The sequence below is a fragment of the Berghia stephanieae genome, chromosome 13 (assembly GCF_034508935.2).
Source record: "Berghia stephanieae isolate SIO BIC M18660-M18661 chromosome 13, UCSD_Bste_1.3, whole genome shotgun sequence".
Classification (NCBI taxonomy): Eukaryota; Metazoa; Mollusca; class Gastropoda; order Nudibranchia; family Aeolidiidae; genus Berghia; species Berghia stephanieae.
The window spans coordinates 10,727,581-10,737,580 of NC_088372.1; the positions used below are offsets into that span (position 1 = coordinate 10,727,581).

Below are 10,000 nucleotides of genomic sequence, written 5' to 3' on the forward strand. Positions count from 1 at the left end.
TATTATTTCACAAGTTGAGAATCAAAGCAATCCGTTGACATTAATTTGAAATAAACTTTTTCTGGCCAAATTTTTAAAAAATGTGTTTTGGCTTTAAACGGTAGCATAGACAAACCCCAATTCTGACGACAAGGAATTAAGTATAAAATTTTTATCACGGGAAATCTTGATGAGCCACCCCGTGTAAGAAGTCGACAAAAGTCATTTTTAAATAAACAATTAGTGTTCAGATATGTATGTATATATTTGTGTGCTCAGACTAGTGCGATAATATTTTATCGTTATTTTATGATGGAATAATGATGGCGATGATGTTGATAGTAATGTTAATGATACGATACCCACCGCGTGGAATAAACATGGTTAATGCGTTAAGGAGACGGCGCCGTGACGGAGCTAGTTGGAAATATGTGTTCGTACGATATCATTGGAGATACGTGATACAATAGCAAGATGGGATAATAATAATATTATGAAAACACAGAGCAGATGCAAACTGACGAGTCGGACAAAACACTTTTTGAATAACATATTTGGCCAGAAAACTTAAGTTTTGTCTTACCCAAATTAACTATAGAAAACAATGCATTTATAAAATTGGCCAGAAAACTCGTCTTTCGACCGATGTAAATGTCCTTCATCTTGGCAAAAACTCTCAAACCTGGGACTTCGCAAAGTCAAAGTGAAGGAATGTTAAACGTGGTTAGTGGTCGGAAGGGTGAGAGTGATCGTGGAAAATTCTGGTCCTGTCATTGGATCCTTGTGTAAGGCCCTTTAATTTACATACATTATAGCACCCGACTCAGATATATATATATATATATATATATATTATTATATATATATATATATATATATATATATATATATATATATAAATATCTGTCTGTAGACAGTGAGGAATATTGTAACAATTACTAGCACAAAAGGGACGCCAAGTAGGCAACTGGTACTATATGAAATGGGAATTGGGTTCTTAATGTCTTGCGATGGTATTAATAAATGAAACATTGAGAAACAAATCCAACTGAACATGGTAATTCCATGAAAATGTCCTCTCTAATGTTTGATCGATCGATTGATTGATTGATTTGTTGATTGATTGATTGATTGATTGATTTATTTATTCATTTATTTATCTATTTATTTATTTATTTATTGATTTATTGATTGATTATTTAATTGATGTATTTATTCATTCATTTATATTCGTTTACACGTCCATCGATATGACCGATACTTGTTTAAAAATGTCCAATCGTTTTACAAGAAGATTACGGTTTAAGTCTTTTTTAACATGTTGAGAGTAAAATCTGGCGATCCCGATAGCTCAGTTGGTAGACCACTTGTTTCTCACACAAAGGGACCGAGATTGATCCAGGGTGTAGTCGAGATTTATTTTCTGACCCACTGCCCACCCAGCGGTAAATGGATAGCTGAGTCTGTTAGATTTGGTGGAAGGTACTTTTCGATAGACTAGCGTCTTATCCAAAGGATAGCAAGCCATTGCTATTGTCTGTTTCACGCTATAGAAACCGGGATAAACTCCGGCTCCATTGGAGAAATGCCTCTGGAGAGGGTCATTTTATGTTGATTAATCTAAGTTTGATGTAAAACTTTTCTGCCGTTCTGACCAGAAGGAAAGAATATTTTTTAATGAGCTTTTATATAGCGCAATATCCACTAAACGTGCTCAAAGCTCTTTACAAGAGGTCCCTGGCCGACAGCAACACTTAACATTTAGGATGGGACATGACGCCTCTTAGGCGATATTACAATTTTTTTTCGACAGAGACAACGCTGTTAACGACCAGGTACTCATTTTACACCTGAATACGGTGAAAGAATGTGAGTAAATAGCCTTTTCCAAGGAATCAACTATGCGCCGAGCAAGGCTCTAACGCAGGACCTTCCGATCCGAAAGCGGGTGTCATACCACTAGACCACATAGCCGCACAATAAAGAATAAATGTGTTTTATCATTGTGTGGCAGATGATTTGAAGGTACCGTGGTTTTTTTGTTTTTTTTTTTTTGACGTAATGTTTATCAGATTATTTTGACATTCAAACAAGGCGTTTGATAGGCTGGAATAATTATCTAATGTTTATTTGTTATCTCTTTGATTTGTTCATGAATAAGTAAAAGTATCTTGACAACGTCAAAACAGACAATAATAACTTTTACTTTGGTCAGTGTCAGAAAGTGAGGGCAGATTTGTTATTTGGTCTGTTTTCCAGCAGCAGCTGATTGGGTAATAATAATAATAATAATAATAATAATAATAATAATAATAATAATAATAATAATAATAATAATAATAATAATAATAATAATAATAATAGAGCATTTATATTGCGCAATATCCACTTAACGTGCTCAAAGGACTTTACAAGGGTTCCCTAGCCAACAGTAACACTTTACATGCAAGACAAGACATGGGTCTTGATAGGCGATATTACAATTTTTTAAGACAGAGACAAGGTAGAATGTAATATCCAGTAAAAAAAAAACCAACACCCCTATTCAACTCCCACCTCAAAGAAAAAATCCGCCTGCCTCAAAAGAAAAATACAAGAAAAATAGAGAGAAAAAAACTCAAAATATCAGCCTAAGAAGTTTTTAATTAGCTTAAAATTTTGCCCTTAACCCTCTCCCAACCAACTATAGGCAAATCATCACATTCGTTACGATATAACCAACATTTTTGTTATTCAAATTTCTCTTATACATCATAATGTTTAAAGAAATGAACAATGTGTTGTAGAGCATATTTTGCTACAGAAATTATTTATCGCAAGAACTTACTGCTATTGCGTTTGAGTTATAAAAAATCTATTTTGTGTTAGTTGGGTGTGAAATTTTGGGGAAAATCGTGAAGATGGCTGGTAAGGTGAGTTAATGGCGGTGATTCCGTTGAATCTGACAATATCTTTATTTAGGTTAAAAATCTCTCTTATTTTAAAACCTTTTTTTCTTAACTTTTACTACATATTTATCGCAATCACAAGAAAGAAAAAGTTAATAAATAAATATGACAAGAACAAAATTATAGTTTAAACGTGTTTATTTCTACCACCAATTTATCACAAGCAGAGATGAGAGAAAAAAATAAATAAAAACAAAACAAACAATCAAGAAAAAATAAACAACGTTGAAAATATTAACCTCCCCCCCCTCCCCCCCCCCCCCCCCCCCCCCCCCAAACCCGATATAACAGGGGAGTAAATCTGGAAACCCCTTCAAATGTAAGTGCGAGCAAATTTGTTCGTGTCTGGGCGGGAAAGAAAATAATAATATGTATCATGAGTTTTAATTAGTAAGAATGCAAGCAACAAATTTCAAAAGCCGGCGTGTTCATTGGCCACTTAAGTCACAGATGTCCACACACTGGCTAAAAGCTTTTTCGATGTTTTGGTCAGAAATCTGCTTTGACTTCCACGTCAACTCTCTCCTTACCAGCCATTTTCAGGATTTCCCCCAAAACGTCACACCCGACTAACAAAAAAGTAGATTTTTTTTATCACTCAGACACAATAGCAGTAAAGTTCTTGAGATACATAATTTCTTTAGCAAAACATTCTCTACAACTCACTGTTCATTTTCTTTAATTTTTTTCATGTACAAAAGAAATTTGAATAAGAAAGATGTTTGTATCGTAACGAATGTGACGATTTTCCTACAGTTGGTAAGGAGAGGGTTAAAAAGAAAAAAGTAGTCCCTCAGAGCCATTCGGTCCATGGAGCCGGAGTTTATCCCGGTTTCCATAGCGTGAAACGGACAATAATAGCAATTGCTTGCTATTCTTTGGATAGGACGCTAGTCTATCGCAAAGTTCTTTTCGCCAAATCTAACATACTCAGCTCCCTATTCACTGCTGGGTGGGTCAGAAGAAAAAAAATTTCGACTGCATCCCGGGATTGAAATCGGTTTTCTTTGCGTGTGAAGCGAGTGCTCTAGCAACTGAGCTATCGGGGGCCCCATGTCGGATTAAATATAGATATTGACCAGATAACTGTTATCCTTTGGACAAATCTCGTTCTCGGCAATTTAGTCAGGATACTCGTCCTTCAAATATCGATCGATTAAAATGAACCTCATTTTGACAAAAACTCTCAAACCTGGGACTTCGCGAAGTCTTTATGCGGCTGTGTGGTCTAGTGGTATGGCACTCGCTTTCGGATCCTGGTTTGGAGCCTCGCGCGGCGCATAGTTGAGTCCTTGGAAAAGGTTCTTTACTCATATTTTCTCACCGTAGTAAGGTGTAAAAGGAGTACCTGGCCGTTAACAGCGTTGTCTCTGTCCGAAAAATTTGTAATATCGCCTAACAGGCGTCATGTCTCGTTCTACATATTAGGTGTTGCTGTTGGTCAGGGACCCCCTACAAAGCGCTTTGAGCAGGTTTAGGGGATATTGCGCTGAATAAAAGCTCAAGTTTTTTTTTCTGTTTTTGTTTTTTAATTTTTTATTACAGTCCCAGGTTTGATTGATAATTTTTGCCAAGATGAGGGTCAATCCAAATCTCATTCGAAGTATAAAACCACTTCCTCCGGAAGGTTGGATACGACATACATTGTGTAACTGATCTTTTGGTTTCTGGAACAATTGAAATGTCAAAAAGTATCGGTCCCAGATTCAATTCCGCCAGTTTTCAGAGTAATGACAGACATCTTATTAAATTTTCAAGTGCAAATGCTGCTCTTCAATAAAGATCATCCACCCTCGCTCTTTTAGGCCTCATAATTGTAAGAGACTGCCGATACATCCTGATGCTAAATTAGTGATGCCATCTTATGATTCAATAGGCTTCAACAGTATAAACGTCACTTCCCTCGTAATGACACATAGTATGTTAGTAACTGGCTCGAAACTATCGGAACAATGGCGGACGCCCTTATGAAATACTTCTCAGACGACCATAAAAGTGTATCCAGAAAAGAAAAACATTCTAAATCTGATCATGTTTTGACTTTTATACATTCTGATCACATGACATGTGAAAAAGTTTTAGCCAGCATGAAGAATAAAAAGTGCCGATTTACTTTGTTTAGAACCAAGCTGCTTGTTGCTGGGCAGACGTGACATCAGACTATTGAATCTTATTTGTAACCTTTGAAGGGCTGGTTACACACTACACACTTCCGAGGATTTTGGAACCAAAAATGAAGGTGTGACGTTCAGACTTTACTGCCCTATTTGATAAATAACGATGTGAAATTGAATGTAAGCTTCCAATTAATATACGAAAACAGATAAATTGGACGATTAGGATTTCCCCTTTATCCACAAAACAGGATGAATGAGATAATGTGATAGTGGCGTTGTTAAGCAAGTCATCTCGCCCAAGCTCAATTTGCGGTGCTGCACTGCGACTAGCTCCTGGGTCATTCCAGTCTTCCCACTGAATAGGCCCTAAAGACAAATTTCCCTGGAGGTTTGGTCTAAATCATGAACTTTGAGTGAGATTATTTTTCTTTGAACGACTTTCCTGTCGTCAACTGTAAAAGCTAAGATCTGGTCATTTTGCTGGTTATAACCACTAATCCACTGCTCAGCTTATAAAAAAAGTAGTCCTTCAGAGACATTGTCCATGGAGCGGGAGTTTATCCCGGTTTCGATAGCTTGAAACGAACAATAGCAATTGCTTATTATCCTTTGGATAGGCCGCTAGTCTATCGCAAAGTACATTCCGCCAGATCAAATTGACCCAGTGCCCAATCACTGCTGGGAGACAGAAAGGGTGGAGGGGGGGGTGTCAGAAAAAAAATCTGCACTGCACACGGGATCGTTTTCGGTCTCTTTGATTGTGAAGCGAATGCTTTACCAATTGACCCCCACCTCACTCCCGTTTACCACATAATTCATCAAGAAATAATACCGTTTTGAGAAAATGTCTCACATTTCTGTCCGATTTGACATTTTTGGCCATAAATGGTTTTGAAAATGGCGTTTTGTCAATGTTGTGCATGGGGCTAATCACATTACAATGTTTTCATTCCCTGCGGCGGTTCTAACATTCCCGACGTAATGTAGGAATAACGATTTTGATTTTCCTGTCAAAATATTGAATGAAAATATGATAATTCAATAAAATAAAGCTTCATTCAATAGACGAGCTTCAATAAGTAGGTAGATTTAGACTAGGAATGTTTCGTGTTTAAACCCCTTTTCAGGAGGCCATAAATCAAATTAAATATGAATACGAGATAATACAGCAATATATATATATATATATATATATATATATATATATATTTATTTATTATTATTATTATTATTATTATTATTATTATTATTATTATTATTATTATTATTATTATTATTATTATTATTATTATTATTATTATTATTATTATTATTCCTTTATTACAATCTTTTAATTTGTATTGTTTCTTAATCTTCCACAGAGTGTTCGACATACAACAGTAGGCTCATCAGAAGCATCATACGCTACAGAAGTCATAGTCTATGGATCTACGTCAAACCTGCCACGAGTCGATGGCCGCCGCAGTTCCTTGATTCTCTATTTATGCTGACGTCATCGCAATTCAAGAGTTTATAATGAATAGTTTTTGATCAGCCCTCGAAAGTTGCATTTCGGTTCTAGGTTAAAGAAAACGAGACGATGCGATAGGTACGAAATAAAGGGATAGAGAATAGTACAATATGGAAACAAGTAGTCCTCAGAGCCATTAGTTTCTTGGAGCCAGAGTTTATCACGGTTTCTAAAGCTTGAAATCAAAATATCACGTTATCGGGGAGCCAAACCCGAAACCCAACTCATCCGTATCATGGAAATATTTGAAATACCCTGGTTGATATCGAGATGATTCTTGATTCATTAGGCCATAGAAATACCAATGTAAAGTTAATCCTCTCCTTTCCACCTGCAGCAAAATCGCCATAATTATTACGACACAAAATACATTTTTTTCTCATTCAGATTTATTTTGTACATCACAATGGTCTTTGTATAATTTATTAAGTTGTTTTGTTTGAGTTTAAAAACTCAATTTTTCTGCTGCCATTTTGGGAAAATACTGAAAATGGTCGGTAAGGAGAGAGTTAAAAAACATCGGAGTGAAATGATCCGATTTCATTTTCTATAAGACAGCTCTTGCTGTCTGGTTTTGAATGAGTTGCTGTCTACTTATCAAACATGTCGAAATATTATAAAATAGAGAATTACCTACTGTAGTCTAAGCAGTTATTTAATTAACATAGCAGTAAGTTCATAACCCCAACACACAGAACCAACAAATATAAAAACAGTTTTTTCCCAAGAACCATCAAGGAGTGAACCTTTCTCCCACCATAAATCCTCGATTACCAACAACAACAAATTTGGTCAACAATTAAACATTTATCTTTCAACTCAATAATACAATAATGGTATATGGAGAAAGTCACCACATACTTGTATAAAATCTGCAGTGATGGGCAATCCGCCTTTTCCAGATAAAGACGTTGAACTTGAAGCAAAAATAAAAGATATTGTGAGTGTTTTTATTCGAATCACTGTTGACGAATACTTGGCTTCTTAATTAATTTTTCTCAGTTCTTACTGCCATGGAATAAGTTTGAAATCAACTGTCAGGGAAACAATATTAGCATATTAACCCCTCTACAGTTAAATATTTCAGGGACACTTTTGGCATTACAACAATGCCACGTTTATACAATTATAACTTAGATCCCACCAATCATAATGATCTTGATTGCCTTCTATCTATAACACATTGCGTGACCGTAGCCTTCGTGAACTCATAGCCTGACTGTAGACTTCGATAGAAATTATGTAATAAATTATGTCTCCAAAGAAATGGATCATCGCTTTGAAAGGGTTAATGGTATGTGTATTTTATACCGCCTTCGTCACATGAAGTAGTGAACAATTTGGTCTATAAAGACTCCAATTAACTTTTACAGCCGGATTAATGTCTTGTAAAGAACTCTAAATAATCGGATTTCTTGGTTCTTGCAGTCGTCACTCCCTTCCCTCACACACACACACACACACACAGACACCCACACACACAAACACTCACACACATTCATACACATCTCCTTACACCCTCCGCCGTTCCACCAAAGCCACAAACGTCTTTAAAATAGAGAGAGAAAAAAATCGTTTGTTATTTTTTATGCCAAATTCAAAACATCTTCAATTAATTACCGCGATCTTTTCTGTAAAATAATTCATTTATGAAAACGTTGTTTCGTTACGGCCATGAACACTCGAACACGACGCGAACAAGATTTATGTCTTCAATACATTTATAAAGCCACCTCTTTTCCCTTTTGTCTTCCTATTTCTGTCGCCTTCTCACTTTATTTTTACTGCCGTACTCCGGGAAAACCCACATTAAAAAATTTGGCCAGAAAACTCGTCCTTCTATTATCGATCGATTCAAATGATCCTGGCTAAAACTCTCAACCCTGGGACTAAGGAATACTTCGCGAAGTCCCAGGTTTGAGAGTTTTTGCCAAGACGAGGGTCATTTAAATCGATCGATATTTGAAGGACGAGATTTCTGGCCAAATTTTAGATTATGGGTTTTTCCAGAGTACGACTGTATATTGAATATTTTCCATGCTTTTAATATTGTAGGCATATTATTGTTTCATATAGTCTGCCTTTCTTAAATAACCATTTTAGTCTATGGACCTTTTTTCAAAAATGGTGATCGTGGCGTCGACTCCATGTACAAAATATTGTTCAATAATGAGTTTCCCGTTCATAAACGCTTGAAAAATGACGTGCCGGCGAATTGAGACAAAAGATAAAAGCGAAAATTGGACCAGGCGTCGCTTGAGTGAGCAACTTCAAAGAGTTTTGCTGGGCTGCCGATGAAATGGACAGTAAAAAGCCTCATCGAAGGAAGAGGGGAAAGGAAGACGGGTGTTAGGAGGATGGGAGAAGGATGAAGAGGAGGAGGAGGAGAAGGAGGAGGATTGAGAAGACGTGATAAAAAGTTAAAGAGGGGACGTAGATGGAATCGACGATGACAGGAATAATAACATAATTTACTATGGCGAGGATAATGAAAGTGAAATCAAATATGGCTGGGAGTTATTCTAGTAAACAGCGTTGTGGTTGTAGAATGTTGACTTGTTTGGATAAAATAGTATGTGTTCATATTGGTATAAGTGTGGATTATGTTTTATTATTATTATTATTATTATTATTATTATTATTATTATTATTATTATTATTATTATTATTATTATTATTATTATTATTATTATTATTATTATTATTATTATCAATATTATTATTATTATCATCATCATCATCATCATCATCATCATCATCATCATCATCATCATCATCATCATCATCATCAGCATCATCATCATCATCATCATAAATATAATAATTATTATCATTATCATCAACATCAACATTATTATCCTCTTCCTCCTCCTCCTCATTATTATTATTATCATTATTATTATTATTATTATTATTATTATTATTATTATTATTATTATTGTTATTATTATTATTATTATTATTATTATTATTATTATTATTATTATTATTATTATTATTATTGTTATTAATCTCAATACCACTATTATTAATAATGGTTATTATTATTATTATTGTTATTATTATTATTATTATTATTATTATTATTATGATGATTATTATTATTATTATTATTATTATTATTATTATTATTATTATTATTATTATTATTAGTATTATTATTATCATCATTATTGTTCTTGTTGTTGTTTTGTCTTTACACGTATAACTAATTCCATTTTGTGTCATTTCATATCGAAGTGTAATAATTATAATTCCTTCTCTTCTGTTTGGAACAGTGGATGTGTTACTATACACGGATTGCAAACCATTTTCAGTGTGTAAATTCTATATCAAATATCGGATATTACAATAACCCGACGTGTACTTTTTTGCAGGTCTGATAACCCAATATATTAAGGGTTCATTTTTGTTATGAAAATCTTCAAAACAAAACAAAATACACA

The 10,000-nt window shown here is 34.6% G+C and overlaps 1 protein-coding gene and 1 long non-coding RNA gene across 17 annotated transcripts in view; one reads left to right on the plus strand and one right to left on the minus strand.

Moving 5' to 3' along the window:
• The window catches only part of LOC144959349 (uncharacterized), a 114,590-nt gene that overhangs the window by 28,767 nt on the left and 75,823 nt on the right, over nt 1-10,000 (minus strand). The window lies entirely within an intron of this gene.
• Nucleotides 1-10,000, plus strand: part of LOC144959347 (protein Wnt-6-like) — a 129,250-nt gene that overhangs the window by 9,778 nt on the left and 109,472 nt on the right. Inside the window, exon 1 of one of the 5 annotated variants that reach the window (XM_078891921.1) lies at nt 8,901-9,126. The exons of 3 other annotated variants lie outside the window; for them this stretch is intronic. The gene's annotated coding sequence lies outside the window, so the exon portion shown is untranslated. Of the gene's footprint in view, nt 1-8,900; nt 9,127-9,847; nt 9,932-10,000 lie in introns of those variants that run through there. One more of the 5 variants, XM_078891922.1, reaches the window with a different exon arrangement.